The following is a 25000-nucleotide window of genomic DNA, read 5'->3' as shown; positions in this document are numbered from 1 at the left end:
CCACACCTCTCACTCCCACACCTTAGACACAACCAGTATTCCTCCCACCTCCCTCTCCCTCAGCATTCTGGGTTGCGTTGTTCTGCTGACTGCACCAAGTAGTGAGAGCTTGTTTATCCTCACCTGCTTTCTTTGTCTCTGGCTATCTAATCTTCCTCAGGTGTGTGTGTGTGTGTGTGTGTGTGTGTGTGTGTGTGTGTGTGTGTGTGTGTGTGTGTGTGTGTGTGTGTGTGAGAGTGAGATGGCACCTGTCCTTGCATAAATTAAGATTGTAGAAGATATAATGGGAAAACTCTGCTCTGTGTCTGCTCTTGTGCAAACTGATTGTTTGTCTTTTGCCACACCCCACAAATTCCTTGTTATCCCCTGCTGTGCATAAAAACTAAACCCCATTCAATGTGCCACATACTTTTCCTTGCTTGATTGTAAATAAATGCTTTGCATAGAAATGTTCCCAGCTCGTTTTCGTGTTTTCTTTCATTGGTTCAGCATGGCCTGCACCCTCGTTTAGCCAGGACATTATCCCCAAACAATCTGTTTCCTAACTAGTATGTGCTAAGCAGTCCCGCTCGGCTGCATCTGATCTGGTAAGGTGATCCGGTATGAGCAAGTGCGTACCGAAGGCGTGTCCCCCAGTAATTAGGTCACGTGACCTTTAGGTATATGGTATTCATTGGAAGGAGGATCCTAAATTACGTGGTCGAGTTATTGGCGTTCACGGTTGATTAGAGACCCACCGCGTCACACAGTTATTCTTGTGTGACGGCCTGCAATTCCGGAGAGTCTGTTGTGAACCCGAGGTAGTTCACCCCTCATGGTCTTTGCCCCCAACCCCAGGTCTGCAACTATATAATATGTGTCATCGCCAAAAATATTGTCACCCTTTCACTTTTTTCAAATAACACAATTTTCTCGAAAAATAAGTTGAAATTTACGAAAGTATTTTGTCTCCACAATTTTTTATTTCACTGTTAATATTACAGAACCTTTGTTTTTGATTCAGAACTTAATATTTCCTTTTTAATCAGAAAATAAAAAGAAATGGCATTGACAAAATTATTGACACCCTCGACTTAATATTTGGTCGCACAGCCTTTGGACAAAATGACTGCAGTGAAGCGCTTCCTATAGCGATGAATGAGCTTCCTACACCTCTACTGGTAGTTTGACCCACTCTTCTTGGCAAACTGCTCCAGTTCTCCCAAATTTGAAGGGTGCCTTCCCCCAACTGCTGTTTTCAGATCTCCCCACAGGTGTTCAATGGGATTTAGATCTGGACTCATTGCTGGCCACTTCAGAACAGTCCAGTGTTATGTCTTGAACCATTCCTGGGTGCTTATTGAAGTTTGTTTGGGGTCATTGTCCTGCTGCAAGACCCATAACCTTTGATGGAGATCCGGCTTTCTGACAATAGGTTGAACATTGCGCTCCAAAATTCCTCTTTGGTAATCTCCTGATTTCATGATGCCATGTACACATTCAAGGCACCCAGTGCTAGAGGCAGCACAGCAACCCCAAAACATCACTGAACCTCCTCCATGTTTCACTGTTGGGAAGGCATTCCTTTCTTTGAAGGCTTCATTTTGTTTTCTGCAAACAAAGAGATGATGTGCTTTCGTAAAAAGCTGTAATTTGGTCTCATCTGTTCACAGGACAGTTTCCCAGAAGGATTTTGGCTTGTTCAGGTGTATTTTGGCAAACTTCAGTCAGGCTTTCTTCTGTCTCTCTCTCAGCAGTGGGGTCCTCCTGGGTCTCCTACCATAGAACCCCATTTCAATGAGTTGGTGACGGATGGTGCGAGTTGAAACTGTCGTACCTTGTGTCTGAAGGTCAGCTTGAATCTGTTTGGCAGTTCATAAAGATGCTTTCTCCCCCATTAAAGCAATCCTTCTCTGCAATCTTCAATCAAGTTTTCTCTTGCGGTCACGTCCAGGGAGGTTGGCTGCAGTGCCGTGGGCTTTAAACTTCCTGACAACATTGCGTACGGTGGACACAGGAACATCAAGGTCTCTGGAGATGGACTTGTAGCCTTGAGATTGTCCATGCTTCGCCACAATCTTGTGTCTGACCTCCTCAGACAATTCTCTGGTTTTCTTTCTTTTCTCCATGCTCATTGTGGTATAGACAGACACAAAACAGCAGAACGACTCCTTTTCTCACTTTAAACCGGTTGAATGAGTGGTTTTTATTTTGCAGGCACCTGCAACTCACCACAGGTCAGTTGAATTCTAAAGTAAAGGAGAATCACCTGCTTGAAATCTAATTATTTCTGACAACTTCTAAAAGGTGCCAATAATATTGTCCAGGCCATTTTTGGATTTCTGTGTGGAATAAGTTTTTCACAAAGAAATTTTTTAATTTTTTCAGCTTTTTTTTGTTTTGTTCCACCACAAACCAGACATACATTTGTGGATACCAAAATATTTTTAAATTTCAACAATTTTCTGGAAGAAATAGTGCATTATATGAAAAAAAAAAGTGCAAGGGTCTCGGTCTCTCTCTTTCTCTTTCTCTTTCTCTTTCTCTTTCTCTCTCTCTCTCTCTTTTTCTCTCTATTTCTCTCTTTTTCTCTCGGTCTCTCTCTTTTTCTCTCTTTTTCTCTCTTTTTTCTCTCTTTTCCTCTCTTTTTCTCTCTTTTTCTCTTTTTTCGCTCTTTGTCACTTTTTCACTCTTTTTCTCTCTTTTTTCTCTATTTTTCTCTCTTTTTTCTCTCTTTTTCTCTCTTTTTTCTCTCTTTTTCTCTCTCTTTTTTTCTCTCTTTTTTTCTCTCTTTTTCTCTCTTTTTCTCTCTTTTTCTCTCTTTTTCTCTCTTTTTCTCTCTTGAAGAGGCCATTAAGCCCATCATGCCTGCACCACACAAAGACGAGATTTTAAAATAAATCCATCAATACCCCTTACATTCGTGTGCAGCCTTTTGGCTGTTCCACTGAAACTCATTTCACCAACCTCAGAGGGGTATCAGCTGAGCCAACAGGGCTTGAACTCAGGATCCAAGGATCCCAAGCCACCATCCAAACCACGAAGCCAACACCAGGAAAGTTTATAGCAAACGCTGTGAGCTTCATACTTAAAGCGTGCACGTGAGAGAATAGGAAACAACAACAACACAATACCCCTGCCGATTTGGAATCCGTGTTGTTCGCTATGACCTTTTGCTTCCGATTGTTGTTAAACGCTGTGCGGTGTATAAACACGATTGGGTTTTATTTCTATCTTGTGAATATTGCTTCACGCGTGCACATGAGAGAATAGGAAACAACAAAAACAACACAATAACCTGGCAATTGTGAATCCGTGTCGTTGCCTATGACCCTTTTGCTTCCGTTTTTGTTTTGTTTCTGGTTTTTTTTGTTTCCGGTTTTTGCCATGGGGAATGATGCATGCTGGGAGCTAAAGGCATCGTCGGAGACATGAAAGACCCAAATAATATCAGACATGGTGTATATTTCCTCCACTGATTTTAATAAAGATATCTCCCGCATCATCAAAAAATAATTTTTCATCGTGATTTACGTTATTTGATCGCTGATCCCGAATCCAGGCCGAAGTAACCGGAAATTGTGTCTTCAGTTGTGAACAAGTTGCAGGTAAAGTCAGAAGCAAATGTAAGAAGAATTCTATGTTCACTCCTCGTATTTATTTTTTTTAGATGAGATCCTGTTCTAGGTGGTGTAGTTGTTGTTGTGAAGGTAATGTTGATATATAATGTTGAGGTAATATTTATTTTTTTTAGATGAGATCCTGTTCTCGGCTGTGTCGTTGTTGTTGTGAAGGTAATGTTGAGGTAATACTGTATTAACTTTTTTCGATGAGATCCTGTTCTCGGCTGTGTCGTTGTTGTTGTGAAGGTGATGTTGAGGTAATACTGTATTAACTTTTTTCGATGAGATCCTGTTCTCGGCTGTGTCGTTGTTGTTGTGAAGGTCATTTTGAGGTAATACTGTATTAACTTTTTGAGATGAGATCCTGTTCGAGGTGGTGTAGTTGTTGTTGTGAAGGTAATGTTGAGGTAATACTGCATTAACTTTTTTAGATGAGATCCTTTTCTTGGCGGTGTAGTTGTCATTGTGAAGGTAATGTTGATGTATAATGTTGAGGTAATATTAATTTTTTTAGATGAGATCCTGTTCGAGGCTGTGTAGTTGTCGTTGTGAAGGTAATGTTGAGGTAATACTGTATTAACTTTTTTAGATGAGATCCTGTTCTAGGCGGTGTAGTTGTCGTTGTGAAGGTAATGTTGAGGTAATACTGTATTAACTTTTTTAGATGAGATCCTGTTCTAGGCGGTGTAGTTGTCGTTGTGAAGGTAATGTTGAGGTAATACTGTATTAACTTTTTTAGATGAGATCCTGTTCTTGGCGGTGTAGTTGTCATTGTGAAGGTAATGTTGAGGTTATATTTATTTTTTTAGATGAGATCCTGTTCTAGGCGGTGTAGTTGTCGTTGTGAAGGTAATGTTGAGGTAATACTGTATTAACTTTTTTAGATGAGATCCTGTTCTAGGCGGTGTAGGTGTCGTTGTGAAGGTAATGTTGAGGTAATACTGTATTAACTTTTTTAGATGAGATCCTGTTCTTGGCGGTGTAGTTGTCGTTGTGAAGGTAATGTTGAGGTTATACTGCATTAACTTTTTCGATGAGGTCCTGTTCTTGGCGGTGTAGTTGTCGTTGTGAAGGTAATGTTGAGGAATTTTTTTTTTCAGATAAGATCCTGTTCTCGGCGGTGTAGTTGTTGTGAAGGTAATGTTGAGGTAATATTAATTTTTTTCATAGCAAAAAGACTTTAATTTGATGTATTTAAGAAGCGAATGAAAGAAAAATTCGACGTTCGCTTCTCGCCTTTGCCTATACCATTATATATATATTAATAAAATTATATTTATTATATTATATATTATAATTACACACTTCCTCCAACGCGGTTTCCAGGTAACACGCTGAATTCAATGCGTCCAAATCTCCCCAACGCGAGGGTGTGTTTCACATTTACGCGATCGTGGCTGGTGTTTTCCCCAATATTTATATTTTATTCTTATTCCTTGTTACGGTCCTGTACTTTACCCCTGTCCACACAAGGGAAGTCTTCTTCGGCAAAAATACAAGGCTAAAAAGAACCCCCCCCCCCATTTGTGTGGAGAAGTGTTAATTAATATTTAACTTTCTGTACGATGATGTGAGTCGCCACCTGCCGCCATCATGATCGCAGTTCCAATTTACATTCTGGATGAATTGTGACAAAAACAAAAACGCCCGGTGTTTTCCCAAAGATTTATTCTTTTTTTTTCCTCATTACTTTACTTCATGACTTTAATTGATATGCACGAGCGGCAGCAGTATACATTAAATTATAGATGCGTGTGTATATAAATAAACCTGCCGCCATCAAGTGAACTCACGTCGATCGTTACAGCTCCCAAAAGACCCCATTTGAACCATCCAGACAAAGAAAACGAGGAAAACAATGACCATGGAGGTCAAACTTGACATCCCGAATAAATTATCCTCAGTTTCTGCTTCATCTTTGGCCAGGCAACATGGCCTGAATGAATGAACCATGAGGACGGCACACAAGGCCGAAGATAAATCCCGACACGGAACTTCACAGGGAGTTCAAACAGAAGGCAAAGCGCGTGTTCATTGGGCCTAATTCAGCAGCACTTCAACCCCTTCCACCAGCAGCAAATCGTCACCCAAACCTCCAACAACCACCTCACGACAAGGTGAGTTGTTTTCTAATACAGTACTGTTCTGATACTAACACTTATTTCAATGTATATTTAATTATGCTACACCATTCCACACAAAGAAACGTAAAAAAAAAAAAAAAAAAAAAGCAAGAAAAGCTGTTTTTGGGTCAGTTTTTTGGGAGCCTGGAACATATCCCCCATTTCCCCATGCGTTTAATAATTCCTCCAACGCGAGGTTGTTCCAGAACGTATCCCCCACGTTGGAGGAAGTTTTACTGTGTACATATTATGCATACATACACACGCACGTATTGTGTGTCTGTGTCTGTGTCACCACGTGACCACGTGACCGCTGTTTCTCGACAACCACTGTTCCGATCTAATTGAAACTTACCAGGTATATTGCTGGGGACCTGAGGATGTGCCTTTTCAAGGTTTGATATTAATCGGACAAGTGGTTCCCAAGTTATGGCCATTTATTTACCTAACCAATGACAGGACACGTTGCTGTGTTGGCGTGGCCGATGGGGAAAGGGCGCCATTTAGTTACCAATGACAGGACACGTTGCTGCGTCGGCGTGGCCATTGGGGAAGAGATCCTCAGCCGCGTTCTCCATTTCAGGTTACAACGTACGGGCTTCCAGATGGTGATGACTTACTGTATTCCAATAATTTCTCGATTTCTTATGCACATTTAAAGATAAACACAATGCCCCGATCCAGTTGTCGTTTACGAGAGTGAAGGAACGGCCTGTGTGGTTTTTTGAACGTTTTTTTTTGTTTGTTTTGCACGTACGGCCACGCACGTACGGCCACACACGTACGGGCACGTGAGAGCGAAGGAACGGCCTGTGAAGTTTCTGGCACGCGATTTCAAAGTTTTTTTTTTTCCATTTGCAGCCACGCACGTACGGCCACGCACGTACGGCCACGCACGTACGGCCACGCACGTATGGCCACGCACGTACGAGCACGCACGTATGGCCACACACGTACGGGCATGCGAGAGCGAAGGAATGGCCTGTGTGGTTGTTGTTTCTGGCACGCAGTTTGAAAGGTTTTTTATTTTTTATTTTTTTTGCACGTATGGCCACGCACGTACGGGCACGCGAGAGCGAAAGAACGGATGTGTGGTTGTTTCTGGCACGTGGTTTGAAAGGTTTTTTTTGCATGTACAGGCACGCAAGAGCGAAAGAACAGCCTGAGTGGTTGTTTCTGGCACGCTGTTTGAAAGTTTTTTTTTTATTTTTTATTTTTTTTTGCACGTACGGCCACACACTCGTATTTATAAAATACATATACATGTGCGTATGTGTATATATATATATATGCATTTGTATACCTTGTCGAGGCTTGTATGAAAGCTAACACACAACACATAGCAAGGAGGGAATGAGACAAGAGGGGCGGGAGTGGGAAGGACAAAACAGTGAGGAACAGAGACATAAGGAGATCTGTTGAAGGGAGAGGGATGGGGCGGGGAACATGGGGAACACAAGATGGACATTACAGGGACTTTCAGGGAATTTGAGCAGGGAATTTGATAGAGGTGGGTTTGGGGTGGATTAATGGGGGCAGAAAACATCGAGAATTTGGGTGGGGAAGATAAGAGGTGGTGGTGAACAGCTGTTTTGAAGGCCTGGAGGGAAGAATGGGATTGAACAGAGTGAGGGAGTTGATTCCAAAGGCGGGGAAAAAGAGGGATGAAAGCGTGAAGGTGAGCAGTGATTCGTGATTTTGGTAGTTTTACCAGAACCTGGTTGTTGGCGGACCTTGAGCACCCTGCAGACATATGGTGCGGACAAATCACAGACAGAGCAAGGGGGGCGAGACCGGAGAGGAGATGGTGGAAGACAGAAAGACCATCGACCTGCCTGCGGTGAGAGAGTGAGAGGCCCAAAAATTCAGCCTCATCACGGGAGATGCCAATGATCCGAAATACCTTGGTTTCCACAGCGTGAAGTCGAGAAAGGTGGGAGGCAGGAGCACCAGCTGAGAGTGGAGAGCAATAACCTATCAGGCTGTGGACGAAAGCTTTGCAGGTTGTCAGGAGCTCATGTGGGCTGAGGAAGGACTTTGCACGATAGAGGATTCCCAGTCAGCGACTGGCTTTGGAGGCCAGGTTGGAATGTGGCTTTCCCAGGAAAGGTGATGGCAGATAGTGAGACCCAGAAGCTTGAAAGAAAGGACTTCTTCCAGAGGATTGTTGAGAAAGTGGATTGGGTGGGGGTGGGGGTGGGGGGTCCAAACGGTCCCTTCGGAGAGACATCGTGAGAGTGTGAGACTTGTCCGGATTGAAAGACATGTTCCATGTGTTGGACCGGTTTGTGATTTTATCCAGATCTGCAGTGAGCAAAGAAGCTGCTGCTTGCCGGTCTGAGGGATGACAGATGGTACGGCAGATGGTGGAGTCATCAGCAAAGACATAAAGAGGATTCTCCAGACAGTCGGATAGATCACTGATGAAAACCAGAAAAAGAACACGCCCCAGAACGCTGCCTTGAGGAACTCCAGCCTGGACAGGAAGAGGGGATGAAAACTCCATTTAGGGCCACACATTGACTGTGACTGGAGAGGAAGTCTGCGAGCCATGAGTGGAGATTCACCTTGGATACCATAGGAAGAGTGTTTGGTGAGCAGGTAGGGTGCCAGAGTGTGTCAAAAGCACATGATGTATCCAGGGATATGGCTCTGATTTCATGTCCGGCATTGAGGACCTTCATCCATTGTTGGGATAGCAGAAGCAGCATATCCAGGGTAGAGTGACCTGGTCTGAAACCAAATTGATGATCAGAAATCAAGCCATTGGAGAAGAGGAAGGATTTGATGTCTGAAGCGATGATGGATTCCATAACCTTGCTGATGTTTGGGAGAAGGCTGATTGATCTGTCGTTGCAGGGATCTGTTTTTGCACATTTTTTTGTGCAGGGCAGTGATGTTTGCTGATTTCCAAGCAGATGGCAGATGATCTTTCCCAAATGAGAGGGTGAACAGAACAGAGAGAGGGTGAGCAAGAGCAGAGGAGCAGGTTTTTTGGACATGTGTGCTGATGCCATCTGAACCGGTTGCAGAATCTGAGTCGAGGTTTGACAGCAAGCTCTCCACCTTTTCAGGAGAAAAAGGACACAGAGTCCAGGGACAGTTGTGTGCGACTGGGTAAGGTGGGTGGAGAAAGCGATGGGTTTCGGACACAAGATTTTGATGGAAACACCGAGTTTAGGCATTCAGCTTTTTCACGTGCGGTATGAGCAGTCCAGCCATTTGAGGTAAAGGAGCGGATGGAGGGGGAACATACACCAGAAACAGATTTCATTCGGTGCCACCAGGATTTGGAGGATGGAAAGAGGTTTGAGAGATCAGACTTGAGCTTGGAAAGATGATGTTTTCTGGCTCTCCTGAGGGAACAGACACACTTGTTCCGAGCTTTATAAAAGGAACTGAGATGACCCTCAGTTGGGTTTGCTATCCATTAGGCAAAGGCAAGTTGTTTCAGGACAACTGCCTCACCACAAGCTTCAGTGAACCAAGGACAGGAGGAAGGGTAGGACAGCTGAATACGAGAGGGGATAAATCTGTGCATGAGGGGGAGCAAGTTTCTTTGAAAGAATTCCAGGATAAGTTGATGTTGGAGAAATTACCGATGTGAGACCAGTCGAGAAGTTTGATGGCTTCTTGGAGAGGCATTCTTGTGTTGGTCCAAAGGTGGAGGGAAGGCAAGGGAGAGGAAGGTAATGTGAGTTCTGTGTGGCTGCAGTGTTGGTACGATTGCGTGTATGTGCTTGGAGCTGCTGTTTCCAAGGATCGTTTGTTGCCATTTGAGGGAGGGAAAGGTGGTTGTCGCACCCCTCTACCCGCTCATGCCATTTTTCAATCGGCTCTCCTTTGCCGCAGTGTGATGTCACGTTCCTCGCTTGCCATTGCATGCGGCGCCTGCATCACTGCAGCATCGCAGAATTTGCCATTGGAATCGCAACATCACGGAATTCAGCATTGGAATCGAAGCATCATCGAACTCGCCATTGGAATCGCAGCGTCAATGTCAGCTGTGATTGTGGTGACGGTGTGATTGTGGTGATGGTGTGATTTTGGTATCAGTGTGGTTCACACTGTTGGAAGGTACATGGGGGAAGGATGGAAAAAAGGATTTGAAGGGATTGAGGACTGAAGGAAATGAAATGGGTGAAATGAAGAGAGGTATTTCCAGGAAAATACGGGGTTTGTGAGGTTTGAGAGAGAAAGGGTGAGGGACTGGGATGGATGGATGGGATCTCAAGAATGGAGGAAATCACAACGGAGATGGAACCTGCTGACACTCACAACGCATTTTCCCCACCCCTGATGCAAGGGAAAGGTAACCTGACTAAACACAATTACTCATGAGATATCTAACGAGGGAATCCCTCGTGTGTCGAGTGTGACAAGTTGGGGTCTGTATGTATATGTATATATATATATATAGTTTCTTTAATTTTGTTCTTACATTGGCACGTAGACAGGTATCCAAGAACCAGTTCAGGTGTACGTTGCTGCCATGTAATTCTTCCACTCTGAGTCTGGGAGGTCGTTTGTTCAAAACCCGTCCGAGTCTTATCAGTGACTTTAACAATGGTATTTGCCGTTTTCTTCCTTGACGCTCATTAAAAAATGTAGAGCATGGACAAACAATGTTGAGAAGGCAATGACAAACCATCCAGCATAACCTTTGCCAATAAACTGCTTTGTCTGCTGATGCTTTCATTGAGGTTCACAGGTGGTCATACCAATTATTAAAAAGAGCATTCCAAAGTCACCTTTCCAAATACTGTATGTATTCTATTGTTTAAGCAAACCATGCAGTACTTCTTCCTGCTGTAAATATACATGATCATGTGACCCCCTTATTATGCATCTTTATTACTTACACAGGGTGTGGAGGGAAGAAATAGGAAATGCCGACATTGAATAAAGGAGCAGAAGGAAAGAAGACAGGAATGGGAGGTATCTCTTTATTATGTATGTGTAGATGGAGAGTAGTGAATTGAGGAGAAGAAGACGACGTATGATGATAGGAGAAGAAATGGAGCCGAGTGGAGTTTCGGTGAGAAGGGGAGGAATGTTCAGAGGGTATAGGAGTATGGGGAGAGGATAGAACGGGAGGTGCAGAAAAGGAGGGGGTAAGGAAAAATTCTGCCATGTTGTTACACAAAACAAAGAGATGACTCCAAAAGTGATGTTTTTTTTTATATGGAGATGATAGAGAGATGACTCCATCACTTCACGTGTTTTTCATTTTTCCCTCTGCCACCGAAGGTGCAAGGAGGTTATGTTTTCACCCCTGTCTGTCTTTGTTTGTTTGTGAACAAAATATCTCAAAAAGTTGTTGATGGATTTGGACGAAATTTTGTGAAGAGCTTGGGTATGTGACAAGGACGAAATGATTCGATTTTTGTGAAGACGTTCGTTCGAAATGATTCGTTCGCAACGTGACGCGGCTAAAAAGTTTGGGACAGATTCGGACAAAACTTGGTGAATGAGTTGGTTTGGTGACAAGGACAAGCTCATTAAATTTTAGTTCAGGTCTGAATCCAGGTCTGGCCTATCATTGGGATACAAAACATAAACTAAGCCTGGTGTTCTGCCATGTGCCCTTCGAGTTACAACATGTTATTTTTCTGACTTGTACTACGTATGTATGTATGTATGTACGTACGTATGTATGAACGTATGTATGTATGTACGTACGTATGTATTGTATATGTGTATATATGTATATCGATATCTATCTATAAAGAGAGAGAACACTATTATAAGTTGAGATATAATTACATATTTTTAGGGTGGGTTGGAGGAGGGGGAAGAAGTTATTGCTAATCTATGCATTTGATTTACATATTAATGCATTCTTGGCAGGAAATAGGCTTTCTAATTTGCCCCAGACTCTGCTGCATATGCTTAATTCAGATATCGTGTAAACTTGCCCTTTTCCTCATCGTAGCTAATTAGCTGCAAAGAACAACTGAAGATAAATGAAATTATTTGATCCAACAAATATAGTCTGTCATGCAATGCATTCCTTACTGATAATGATAACTCCTTGCAATGAATTACATTGCTTTAGTTGCTGGCTATTGAAACACCTGGTTGATTTATTACCTCTGCCACTGAAGGTGGATGGAGGTTGTTTTCACCCCTGTCTGTCTGTTTGTTTGTTTGTTTGTGAACAGGGTATCTCAAAAAGTTGTGGGCAGGTCTGAGCAATAATTAGTGGAGAGGTTGGGAGTGCAACAAGGACAAAACTAGACAGGCATTCTGTGGAGTGCATACCTCCACAATGCAATGCCTGATCCACGAGAACATATCGGGCCCAGTACATTTTTGAAATATCATGCTATATATCGTTTTTGGCCAGATCTCTCAATGGTGAAGAATCACTTTGGAAATTATATAATTCTCGTATCCACATCCAGATTCGGATCTTCACCAAAGTCTTGGTCACATACCCAACGTGTCCACCCAGTTTCATCCGAATCCATCCACAACTTTTTATACGCCCGATATATGTATATATATGTATGTATATATGTATGTATATATATATATGTATGTATATATATATATATGTATATAAATATGTATGTATATATGTATGTATATATATATATATATATATATATATATATATATATATATATATATGTATGTATATGTGTATATATATATATATATATATATGTATGTATGTATATGTATGTATATGTATATATATATGTATGTATTTATATGTATGTATGCATGTATGTATGTATATATATGTATGTATATATATATATATATGTATGTATATATATATATGTATGTATGTATGTATATATATATATATATATATATATATATATATATATATGTATATATATGTATGTATATATATATATGTATATATGTATGTATATATGTATATGTATATATGTATATGTATATATATATGTATATGTATGTATATATGTATATGTATATATGTATATATATATATATATATATATGTATATATATATGTATGTATATATATATATATATATATATGTATGTATATATATATATGTGTATATATGTATGTATGTGTATATGTATGTATATATATATATATATATATATGTATATATATATGTATATATATATATATATATATATATATATATATATATATATATCGGGGCATATTATGTGATACCGGTCGCTGTCTGTCTGTCTGTCTGTCTGTCTGTCTGTCTGTCCGTCCGTTCCTGTCTGCACTCAAACTCCCAAAGTTTTCAACTTTCACGTTTCATATTTGGTACATAGGTGCAGACTGTGGAGACGGTGTGTCGCGACATACGTTCGTCATCTGAAGTGGTTGCCATTGCAACCAGGATGCCGTTTTCCATGTCATAGCACAATTCTGTATATACCTTCTTATTCTTCATAAATTGACGTGTTTGAATATATAATTGTGTGTGTGCATGCGTGCGTGTGCGTGTGTGTGTGTGTGTGTGTGTGTGTGTGTGTGTGTGTGTGTGTGTGTGTGTGTGTGTGTGTGTGTGTGTGTGTGTGTGTGTGTGTGTGTGTCACAGAGACTTTTTCGGGCGTATATTGTGCTCACTTGCGCTCTTGTTGAGATATTGTGCTGTTTATCGTTTTTTCCATATCTCTCAATGGTGAAGAATCACTTCACAAAATTCTAGTCGCCGGATCCGAATCCAGATCTTCACCAAAATTTAATCAGTTCGTCCTTGTCAAACACCGAACATATCCACCAAATTTCATCCAGATCTGTCGACAACTTTTTGAGATATCCTGGACACAAACAAACAAACAAATAAACAGACAAACAGATAGAAAGGGGTGAAAACATAACCTCCTTCACCTTCGGTGGTGGAGGTAATGATTAGATTTTGGTGAAGATCCAGATATGGTCAGGTCAGGTATGGGAGCATGTGCCAGAACAGCACGTCACTGCGTCCACTTTCCGCCGGTACTCCAGGGGCCTCCGTCTGGCCATCCCCCAGGCAGATGCCAGGCCCATCCCCATCTCCTTGAGATGATGGTCAACCTGTTGCAACCATGAGGCACGTGGTCGACCCACTGGCCTCCTCCACTCATGAGACTCCCTCGCTGAGAGAATCTGGTGAGCAGGATCAGAGTCAGGAAAACGAGCCACATGTCCATACAGCCGCAACTGACGCTCACGGACTATGCAGGTAACAAATCTCATCCGAGTCTCTCTCAGCAACCGCTCGTTGGACACAAAATCCGACCAGCGATAGCCAAGGATTCTCCGAAGAGACCTGGTACCAAAGGAATTAAGTCTCCGTCTCGATCCTTGGTCAGAGTCCAAGTCTCGCACCCATAGAGCAAGACTGGAAGTACCAAGGACCTGAAGACTCGGACTTTCGTCCTCCCGCACAGGTACCGGCAGCGCCACACCCCATGATCCAGTGAATCCATGACTCCCCAGGCCCGACCCAGACGTCTATTGACCTCTGACTCGCAGCCAGCAGAGACATGAATATCACTGCCAAGGTAAGTGAATCTCTCCACGACCTCAACATCCTCACCACAAACAGACACAGACAGGACAGCAGCATCCAAGATGTCACCGAAAGCCTGGATCTTAGTTTTGACCCAAGAAACCCGTAATCCCAACGGCTCCGACTCCTCATTCAGCACCTCGAGGGCCCCCAAGAGGATATCTAAAGTCTCCGCAAAGATGACTGCATCATCTGCAAAGTCAAGGTCCGAGATCTTGACATTCCCAAATGACGCACCGCAACTTGATCTCTCCGACATCCTCCCTCGAATCCAGTCCATACAAGTGCTGAAAAGTGTGGGGGCAAGTACACATCCCTGACGAACTCCAGTAACAACTGGAAATAAGTCAGAGATGGTACCACCACACTTCACAGCACTCTCAGTACCAGAGTAGAGTTCAGACATCAGATCGATCAGTTTTGGTGGCACCCCACGAAGACCAAGAATCCTCCAGAGGACATCCCGATTCACTGAATCGAACGCTTTACAGAGATCAACATAGGCTGCAAGCAGCCCCTGCTGAAACTCTCGTCTGCGTTCGGTGAGGACACGGGGTCTGAGATACGGTCAATCGTTGACCTCTTTGGTGTAAGTCTGACTGCTCTGCTCGCTGGTGCTCAAGTAGATGGTGGCGAACTCTATTGAGAATTATCCGAGCAAAGACCTTGCCCGGCGCTGAGAGCAGCGTCACCCCTCGGTAGTTGTTGCAGTCTTGGCGATCACCCTTCCCTTTCCAGAGAGGGACAACAAGGCCCCTCTTCCAGTCAGTTGGGATGATGCCTGTGTTCCAGGCAGAGCACAAAACTGCATGCAACGACACGAGTGCAGCATTTCCACCAGCCTTGAGAAGTTCGGCATGGATGCCACAGATCCCTGGAGCTTTGCCCCGTTTCAACTGGTTCACTGCAGCCCGTGTTTCCACAGCGTAGGTGGACCACAGTTGATTCGAGGTCAGCAACAGGGATTGTAACACCCTTGACGTCAACTCGACAGTTGAGGGGATCAGCCTGGTACAACCGCTCAAAGTAACTTCGGCCCAGCGGGCCTTCACTTCAGACTCCTCTGTCAAGAGCCTACCACTCTCTGCTCGAACTGTAGTGCTCCGAGGGATGGGCTTGGATGAGCATGTGCGCGAATTCCCCTGTAAGCGGGACGAGAATCACCTGTCCACAGGTGATGCTCTACCCCCTCACAGATTCCTCGCACATAGGCCTCCTTGTCCACCCTCAGTGCACGTACAGTTTTACGCCTCAGCTCCCTGAACAGCTCAGCTCTGCCATTCAGCCTGGCCCTGCGACTCTGGTCAATGGTATCCAGTGTCCCTTGAGAGACAAAATTCTTCTTTGCCCTGCGGTGAGCTCCAAGGCATCCACCGGCAACATCAAGGACGGTGGTCTTCAAGGCGCTCCACAACTCTTCAGGACCCCCCAAAGCACCCAGACCCCCCAAGTGTCCACTCAGCCTGTTCGCAAACTCCTCAGCTACTCTCTCATCCCTGAGCTTGGCAACATCCAGTCTCAGCTGGGATGGTACCATTCTCCAGGATTTAAGGTGCAGCTTTAGAGTTGCTACAACAAGCCTGTGGTCAGTATTGAGGAACTGAGCACTCCAGTAGACCCTGCAGTTCTGGATCATCCTCCAACGACCGTCAATGAGGACATGGTCAATCTCCTTTGCCACACACGCCAGCGTTGGAATACCAAGTCAGCGATGAGCTTGTGGGCGCTGAAACCATGAACCAAGCCACCCTAAGTCCATGACTTCTTGCAAAGTCAAGGAACTTAGTGCTATTCTGGTTCATAGTTCCTGACCCATGGGGACCAACACACACACCTCATAACCGTCCCTATCAGTTCCAGTCGATGCAATGAAATCCCCCAAGACTAGAAGTGTATCTCGTCTGGGGCACTGATCAACCACAGACTTCCGGCGTGGCGTAGAATGCATCCTTCACGGTGAGATCACTCGCCTCAGTCGGAGCATAAACAGAGACCAGGGAAATGACACCTAAGGAGTGACGAATCCTTAATCTCATAATACGCTCGTTGACCGGTGTTACCTCAATTATCATTGGGGTCAGCTTATTGGACACAGCTACAGCAACTCCTTGGGTATGGTAACCATCAGAGCGACCAGACCAATAGTAGGTGTAACCACCCACCATTATCTCGCCGCAATCCGGTCTCCGAACCTCAGAGAGAGCTGCAATCCCGATGTCCAAACGCTTGAGCTCAGATGATAACAGAGACAGGTGATCATCCTCTCTTAGGGATAGGACATTCCAGGCACCCACCCGAAGGGACCGCCTCAGGTTAACCCAAGGAGACCGCCGTCTGGTGGACGACACCTCAGCACCACTCCGACACACTCTCCCGCAATCTGACCCAGGGATGTTACCCCGTGGTTTCCCTCCTATCAAAGATTGGGGGTCCCGAAGGCTTTGCCCCAATCCCGTCATCCGGTGAGCTGCCCTGCGAAGGGAAGCTGCACAGGAGGTACTCCCACGGAGTGGGTTTTCAGATTTTTTTGCGTTTTTGCGTTTTGCGGAATGAAGGGTTTTACGGTGGCCGGAGTGCAAATCTCCAGATATGAGAATTTCAAAAGTTATTCTTCACCATTGAGGGACAGGGCCAAAAACGATATATATGGCGTGATATCATGGAGTTATGGATGGATTTAGACAAAACATGATGGACAGGTTCAAGGGTGTGTGACAAGGAAGAACTGATTATATTTTGGTGAAGATCCGAATCTGGATCCAGATACTAGAATTTTTAAAGTCGTTCTTCATCATTGAGTGAGAGGGCCAAAAACAATATCCATCCAGTGGGACCACACTCTGTACAGTGTCGCTGCTGCCAATGCAGTCTACTGGCTATTGGGCACAATCCTTGACAGGTCACCACACAAACACAGAATACTTGAACAGCTCAATCACCCCAGCAAGCTGGCATTCATTTTGCCAACCTCAGAAGGATGACAGGCAGAGTCAACCCCATCTGGTATTAATTCAGCAGCCAAGTGGGATTTGAACTCAGGACCCTCGGATCCATAACTGGGATCCCGAGGCCACCACCAAAACCATTAAGCCAACACCAGGCTCATAAAATGATCTCGAGCATGATTTCTGAAAATGTTCTGGGCAGATTTGGAGAAACTTGGTGGACACATTTTGTGTGTGACAAGGACAAATCAATTCGATTTTGGTGAAGATATGAATCTTGATCCGGATACGAGATTTTAAAAACTTATTTACAACTTATTCTTCTCCATTGAGAGATGGGGCCAAAAACGATATATAGCATGTTATTTCAAAAAGTTGTTTTTGGATGAGACAAAAAATATGCCGATTCGATTTTAGTTCAGATCCAGATCCAAATCCGGCCGATCGGTGAGATACAAAATGTAAACTATTCAGTCTGGCAGAGGTATGTGCTCTACCGATTGCCATTCTAGTTTTTTCTGCAAATAATGAGTACACTTTCAAATATTAACAATTACTTAAAAACTGCATTGTATAATATATATATATATATATATATATATTTTTTTTTTTATATATATATATATATATAGAAATTGTATCCATGGTTTTGGCTCATGGAAGAACAAGCACACTTGATAGTTTAGGGCGTAACAGACAAACCAAGGAGGAAAAAACTGGAGAATTTGGTGGGGTAAAAGAGGGGAGAGAAGATCATGGTTTTGGATTGGGGACAACCTGAGATGGTGGTGAACAGTTGTCTTGAAGACCTCGAGGGAAGAATGAGATTGAAGAGGATGTGAAAGTTGATGCCACAGGTGGGAAAAAAAAGAGGAACAAATGAGTTGAGGTGAGCAGTGATCCAGGATTTGGGTCGTTTTTACTATCTTGTGATTTTTTTTTTCAAGGTCTGGAGAGAGTGAAGAGGCTGCAGCCTGCATATCTGACGGATGAGGGATGTCACGGCAGAGTGTGGCGTCGTCAGCAAATAAATAAATAAATAGAGAGAGAGAGAGAGAGAGAGAGAGAGAGAGAGAGAGAGAGAGAGAGAGAGAGAGAGAGAGAGAGAGAGAGAGAGAGACAGACACACAGAGGGCGGACAGACACACAGAGGGCGGACAGACACACAGAGGGCGGACAGACACACAGAGGGGCGGACAGACACACAGAGGGACGGACAGACACACAGAGGGGCGGACAGACACACAGAGGGGCGGACAGACACACAGAGGGGCGGACAGACACACAGAGGGGCGGACAGACACACAGAGGGGCGGACAGACACACAGAGGGACGGACAGACACACAGAGGGGCGGACAGACACACAGAGGGACGGACAGACACACAGAGGGACGGACAGACACACAGAGGGACGGACAGACACACAGAGGGACGGACAGACACACAGAGGGACGGACAGACACACAGAGGGACGGACAGACACACAGAGGGACGGACAGACACACAGAGGGACGGACAGACACACAGAGGGACGGACAGACACACAGAGGGACGGACAGACACACAGAGGGACGGACAGACACACAGAGGGACGGACAGACACACAGAGGGACGGACAGACACACAGAGGGACGGACAGACACACAGAGGGACGGACAGACACACAGAGGGACGGACAGACACACAGAGGGGCGGACAGACACACAGAGGGGCGGACAGACACACAGAGGGACGGACAGACACACAGAGGGGCGGACAGACACACAGAGGGGCGGACAGACACACAGAGGGGCGGACAGACACACAGAGGGGCGGACAGACACACAGAGGGGCGGACAGACACACAGAGGGGCGGACAGACACACAGAGGGGCGGACAGACACACAGAGGGGCGGACAGACACACAGAGGGACGGACAGACACACAGAGGGACGGACAGACACACAGAGGGACGGACAGACACACAGAGGGGCGGACAGACACACAGAGGGGCGGACAGACACACAGAGGGCGGACAGACACACAGAGGGCGGACAGACACACAGAGGGGCGGACAGACACACAGAGGGACGGACAGACACACAGAGGGCGGACAGACACACAGAGGGGCGGACAGACACACAGAGGGCGGACAGACACACAGAGGGACGGACAGACACACAGAGGGCGGACAGACACACAGAGGGGCGGACAGACACACAGAGGGACGGACAGACACACAGAGGGCGGACAGACACACAGAGGGGCGGACAGACACACAGAGGGGCGGACAGACACACAGAGGGACGGACAGACACACAGAGGGCGGACAGACACACAGAGGGGCGGACAGACACACAGAGGGGCGGACAGACACACAGAGGGCGGACAGACACACAGAGGGCGGACAGACACACAGAGGGGCGGACAGACACACAGAGGGGCGGACAGACACACAGAGGGGCGGACAGACACACAGAGGGGCGGACAGACACACAGAGGGGCGGACAGACACACAGAGGGGCGGACAGACACACAGAGGGGCGGACAGACACACAGAGGGGCGGACAGACACACAGAGGGGCGGACAGACACACAGAGGGCGGACAGACACACAGAGGGGCGGACAGACACACAGAGGGGCGGACAGACACACAGAGGGGCGGACAGACACACAGAGGGGCGGACAGACACACAGAGGGCGGACAGACACACAGAGGGGCGGACAGACACACAGAGGGGCGGACAGACACACAGAGGGCGGACAGACACACAGAGGGGCGGACAGACACACAGAGGGGCGGACAGACACACAGAGGGGCGGACAGACACACAGAGGGGCGGACAGACACACAGAGGGGCGGACAGACACACAGAGGGGCGGACAGACACACAGAGGGGCGGACAGACACACAGAGGGGCGGACAGACACACAGAGGGGCGGACAGACACACAGAGGGGCGGACAGACACACAGAGGGCGGACAGACACACAGAGGGGCGGACAGACACACAGAGGGGCGGACAGACACACAGAGGGGCGGACAGACACACAGAGGGGCGGACAGACACACAGAGGGGCGGACAGACACACAGAGGGGCGGACAGACACACAGAGGGGCGGACAGACACACAGAGGGGCGGACAGACACACAGAGGGGCGGACAGACACACAGAGGGGCGGACAGACACACAGAGGGCGGACAGACACACAGAGGGGCGGACAGACACACAGAGGGGCGGACAGACACACAGAGGGCGGACAGACACACAGAGGGGCGGACAGACACACAGAGGGGCGGACAGACACACAGAGGGGCGGACAGACACACAGAGGGGCGGACAGACACACAGAGGGGCGGACAGACACACAGAGGGGCGGACAGACACACAGAGGGGCGGACAGACACACAGAGGGCGGACAGACACACAGAGGGGCGGACAGACACACAGAGGGGCGGACAGACACACAGAGGGCGGACAGACACACAGAGGGGCGGACAGACACACAGAGGGGCGGACAGACACACAGAGGGGCGGACAGACACACAGAGGGCGGACAGACACACAGAGGGGCGGACAGACACACAGAGGGCGGACAGACACACAGAGGGCGGACAGACACACAGAGGGGCGGACAGACACACAGAGGGGCGGACAGACACACAGAGGGGCGGACAGACACACAGAGGGCGGACAGACACACAGACAGACACACAGAGGGCGGACAGAGGGGGCGGACAGACACAGAGGGGCGGACAGACACGAGGGCGGACAGACACACAGAGGGCGGACAGACACGCAGAGGGGCGGACAGACACGCAGAGGGGCGGACAGACACGCAGAGGGGCGGACAGACACGCAGAGGGCGGACAGACACGCAGAGGGCGGACAGACACGCAGAGGGGCGGACAGACACGCAGAGGGGCGGACAGACACGCAGAGGGGCGGACAGACACGCAGAGGGGCGGACAGACACGCAGAGGGGCGGAGAGACACGCAGACGGGCCGACAGACACGCAGAGGGCGGACAGACACGCAGAGGGCGGACAGACACGCAGAGGGGCGGACAGACACGCAGAGGGGCGGACAGACACGCAGAGGGGCGGACAGACACGCAGAGGGGCGGACAGACACGCAGAGGGGCGGACAGACACGCAGAGGGGCGGACAGACACGCAGAGGGGCGGACAGACACGCAGAGGGGCGGACAGACACGCAGAGGGGCGGACAGACACGCAGAGGGCGGACAGACACGCAGAGGGGCGGACAGACACGCAGAGGGGCGGACAGACACGCAGAGGGCGGACAGACACGCAGAGGGGCGGACAGACACGCAGAGGGCGGACAGACACGCAGAGGGGCGGACAGACACGCAGAGGGGCGGACAGACACGCAGAGGGGCGGACAGACACGCAGAGGGGCGGACAGACACGCAGAGGGGCGGACAGACACGCAGAGGGGCGGACAGACACGCAGAGGGGCGGACAGACACGCAGAGGGGCGGACAGACACGCAGAGGGGCGGACAGACACGCAGAGGGGCGGACAGACACGCAGAGGGGCGGACAGACACGCAGAGGGGCGGACAGACACGCAGAGGGGCGGACAGACACGCAGAGGGGCGGACAGACACGCAGAGGGGCGGACAGACACGCAGAGGGGCGGACAGACACGCAGAGGGGCGGACAGACACGCAGAGGGGCGGACAGACACGCAGAGGGGCGGACAGACACGCAGAGGGGCGGACAGACACGCAGAGGGGCGGACAGACACGCAGAGGGGCGGACAGACACGCAGAGGGGCGGACAGACACGCAGAGGGGCGGACAGACACGCAGAGGGGCGGACAGACACGCAGAGGGGGCGGACAGACACGCAGAGGGGCGGACAGACACGCAGAGGGGCGGACAGACACGCAGAGGGCGGACAGACACGCAGAGGGGCGGACAGACACGCAGAGGGGCGGACAGACACGCAGAGGGGCGGACAGACACGCAGAGGGGCGGACAGACACGCAGAGGGGCGGACAGACACGCAGAGGGCGGACACAGACACGCAGAGGGGCGGACAGACACGCAGAGGGGCGGACAGACACGCAGAGGGGCGGACAGACACGCAGAGGGGCGGACAGACACGCAGAGGGGCGGACAGACACGCAGAGGGGCGGACAGACACGCAGAGGGGCGGACAGACACGCAGAGGGGCGGACAGACACGCAGAGGGCGGACAGACACGCAGAGGGGCGGACAGACACGCAGAGGGGCGGACAGACACGCAGAGGGGCGGACAGACACGCAGAGGGGCGGACAGACACGCAGAGGGGCGGACAGACACGCAGAGGGGCGGACAGACACGCAGAGGGGCGGACAGACACGCAGAGGGGCGGACAGACACGCAGAGGGGCGGACAGACACGCAGAGGGGCGGACAGACACGCAGAGGGGCGGACAGACACGCAGAGGGGCGGACAGACACGCAGAGGGGCGGACAGACACGCAGAGGGGCGGACAGACACGCAGAGGGGCGGACAGACACGCAGAGGGGCGGACAGACACGCAGAGGGCGGACAGACACGCAGAGGGGCGGACAGACACGCAGGGGGGCGGACAGCCCCGCGGAGGGGCGGACAGACCCGCAGAGGGGCGGACAGACCCGCAGAGGGCCGGGCAGTCACGCAGAGGGGCGGACAGACACGCAGAGGGGCGGACAGACACGCAGAGGGGGCGGACAGACACGCAGAGGGGCGGACAGACACGCAGAGGGGCGGACAGACACGCAGAGGGGCGGACAGACACGCAGAGGGGCGGACAGACACGCAGAGGGGCGGACAGACACGCAGAGGGGCGGACAGACACGCAGAGGGGCGGACAGACACGCAGAGGGCGGACAGACACGCAGAGGGGCGGACAGACACGCAGAGGGGCGGACAGACACGCAGAGGGGCGGACAGACACGCAGAGGGGCGGACAGACACGCAGAGGGGCGGACAGACACGCAGAGGGGCGGACAGACACGCAGAGGGCGGACAGACACGCAGAGGGGCGGACAGACACGCAGAGGGGCGGACAGACACGCAGAGGGCGGACAGACACGCAGAGGGGCGGACAGACACGCAGAGGGCGGACAGACACGCAGAGGGCGGACAGACACGCAGAGGGGGCGGACAGACACGCAGAGGGGGCGGACAGACACGCAGAGGGGCGGACAGACACGCAGAGGGGCGGACAGACACGCAGAGGGCGGACAGACACGCAGAGGGGCGGACAGACACGCAGAGGGGCGGACAGACACGCAGAGGGGCGGACAGACACGCAGAGGGGCGGACAGACACGCAGAGGGGCGGACAGACACGCAGAGGGGCGGACAGACACGCAGAGGGGCGGACAGACACGCAGAGGGGCGGACAGACACGCAGAAGGGCAGACAGACACGCAGAGGGGCGGACAGACACGCAGAGGGCGGACAGACACGCAGAGGGGCGGACAGACACGCAGAGGGGCGGACAGACACGCAGAGGGGCGGACAGACACGCAGAGGGGCGGACAGACACGCAGAGGGGCGGACAGACACGCAGAGGGGCGGACAGACGCGCAGAGGGGCGGACAGACGCGCAGAGGGGCGGACAGACGCGCAGAGGGGCGGACAGACGCGCAGAGGGGCGGACAGACGCGCAGAGGGGCGGACAGACGCGCAGAGGGGCGGACAGACGCGCAGAGGGGCGGACAGACGCGCAGAGGGGCGGACAGACGCGCAGAGGGGCGGACAGACGCGCAGAGGGGCGGACAGACGCGCAGAGGGGCGGACAGACGCGCAGAGGGGCGGACAGACACGCGCAGAGGGACGGACAGACACGCGCAGAGGGACGGACAGACGCGCAGAGGGGCGGACAGACGCGCAGAGGGGCGGACAGACACGCGCAGAGGGACGGACAGACACGCGCAGAGGGACGGACAGACACGCGCAGAGGGACGGACAGACACGCGCAGAGGGACGGACAGACACGCGCAGAGGGACGGACAGACACGCGCAGAGGGACGGACAGACACGCGCAGAGGGACGGACAGACACGCGCAGAGGGACGGACAGACACGCGCAGAGGGACGGACAGACACGCGCAGAGGGACGGACAGACACGCGCAGAGGGACGGACAGACACGCGCAGAGGGACGGACAGACACGCGCAGAGGGACGGACAGACACGCGCAGAGGGACGGACAGACACGCGCAGAGGGACGGACAGACACGCGCAGAGGGACGGACAGACACGCGCAGAGGGACGGACAGACACGCGCAGAGGGACGGACAGACACGCGCAGAGGGACGGACAGACACGCGCAGAGGGACGGACAGACACGCGCAGAGGGACGGACAGACACACGCACACACACACACACGCGCAGAGGGACGGACAGACACACACACACACACACACGCGCAGAGGGACGGACAGACACACACACACACACACACACGCGCAGAGGGACGGACAGACACACACACACACACACACACACGCGCAGAGGGACGGACAGACACACACACACACACACACACACGCGCAGAGGGACGGACAGACACACACACACACACACACACGCGCAGAGGGACGGACAGTCACACACACACACACACACACGCGCAGAGGGACGGACAGACACACACACACACACACACACGCGCAGAGGGCCGGAAAGACACACACACACACACACACACACTCGCAGAGGGACGGACAGACACACACACACACACACACACGCGCAGAGGGACGGACAGACACACACACACACACACACACGCGCTGAGTGACGGACAGACACCCACACACACACTCACACGCGCAGAGGG

At 49.8% G+C, this 25000-nt stretch overlaps 1 protein-coding gene across 3 annotated transcripts in view; it reads left to right on the top strand.

Moving 5' to 3' along the window:
- LOC147027562 (MAGUK p55 subfamily member 2-like) overlaps positions 1-25000 on the top strand; it is a 745773-nt gene that overhangs the window by 130997 nt on the left and 589776 nt on the right. Inside the window, exon 1 of one of the 3 annotated variants that reach the window (XM_085877070.1) lies at positions 5172-5719. The exons of the other annotated variants lie outside the window; for them this stretch is intronic. The gene's annotated coding sequence lies outside the window, so the exon portion shown is untranslated. Of the gene's footprint in view, positions 1-5171; positions 5720-25000 lie in introns of those variants that run through there. 3 annotated transcript variants of the gene reach the window in all.

The sequence above is a fragment of the Eptatretus burgeri genome, chromosome 4 (assembly GCF_056783735.1).
Source record: "Eptatretus burgeri isolate ZD-2024b chromosome 4, Ebu_testis_v1, whole genome shotgun sequence".
NCBI lineage: Eukaryota > Metazoa > Chordata > Myxini > Myxiniformes > Myxinidae > Eptatretus > Eptatretus burgeri.
This window is presented reverse-complemented; position numbering and strand designations above follow the sequence as displayed.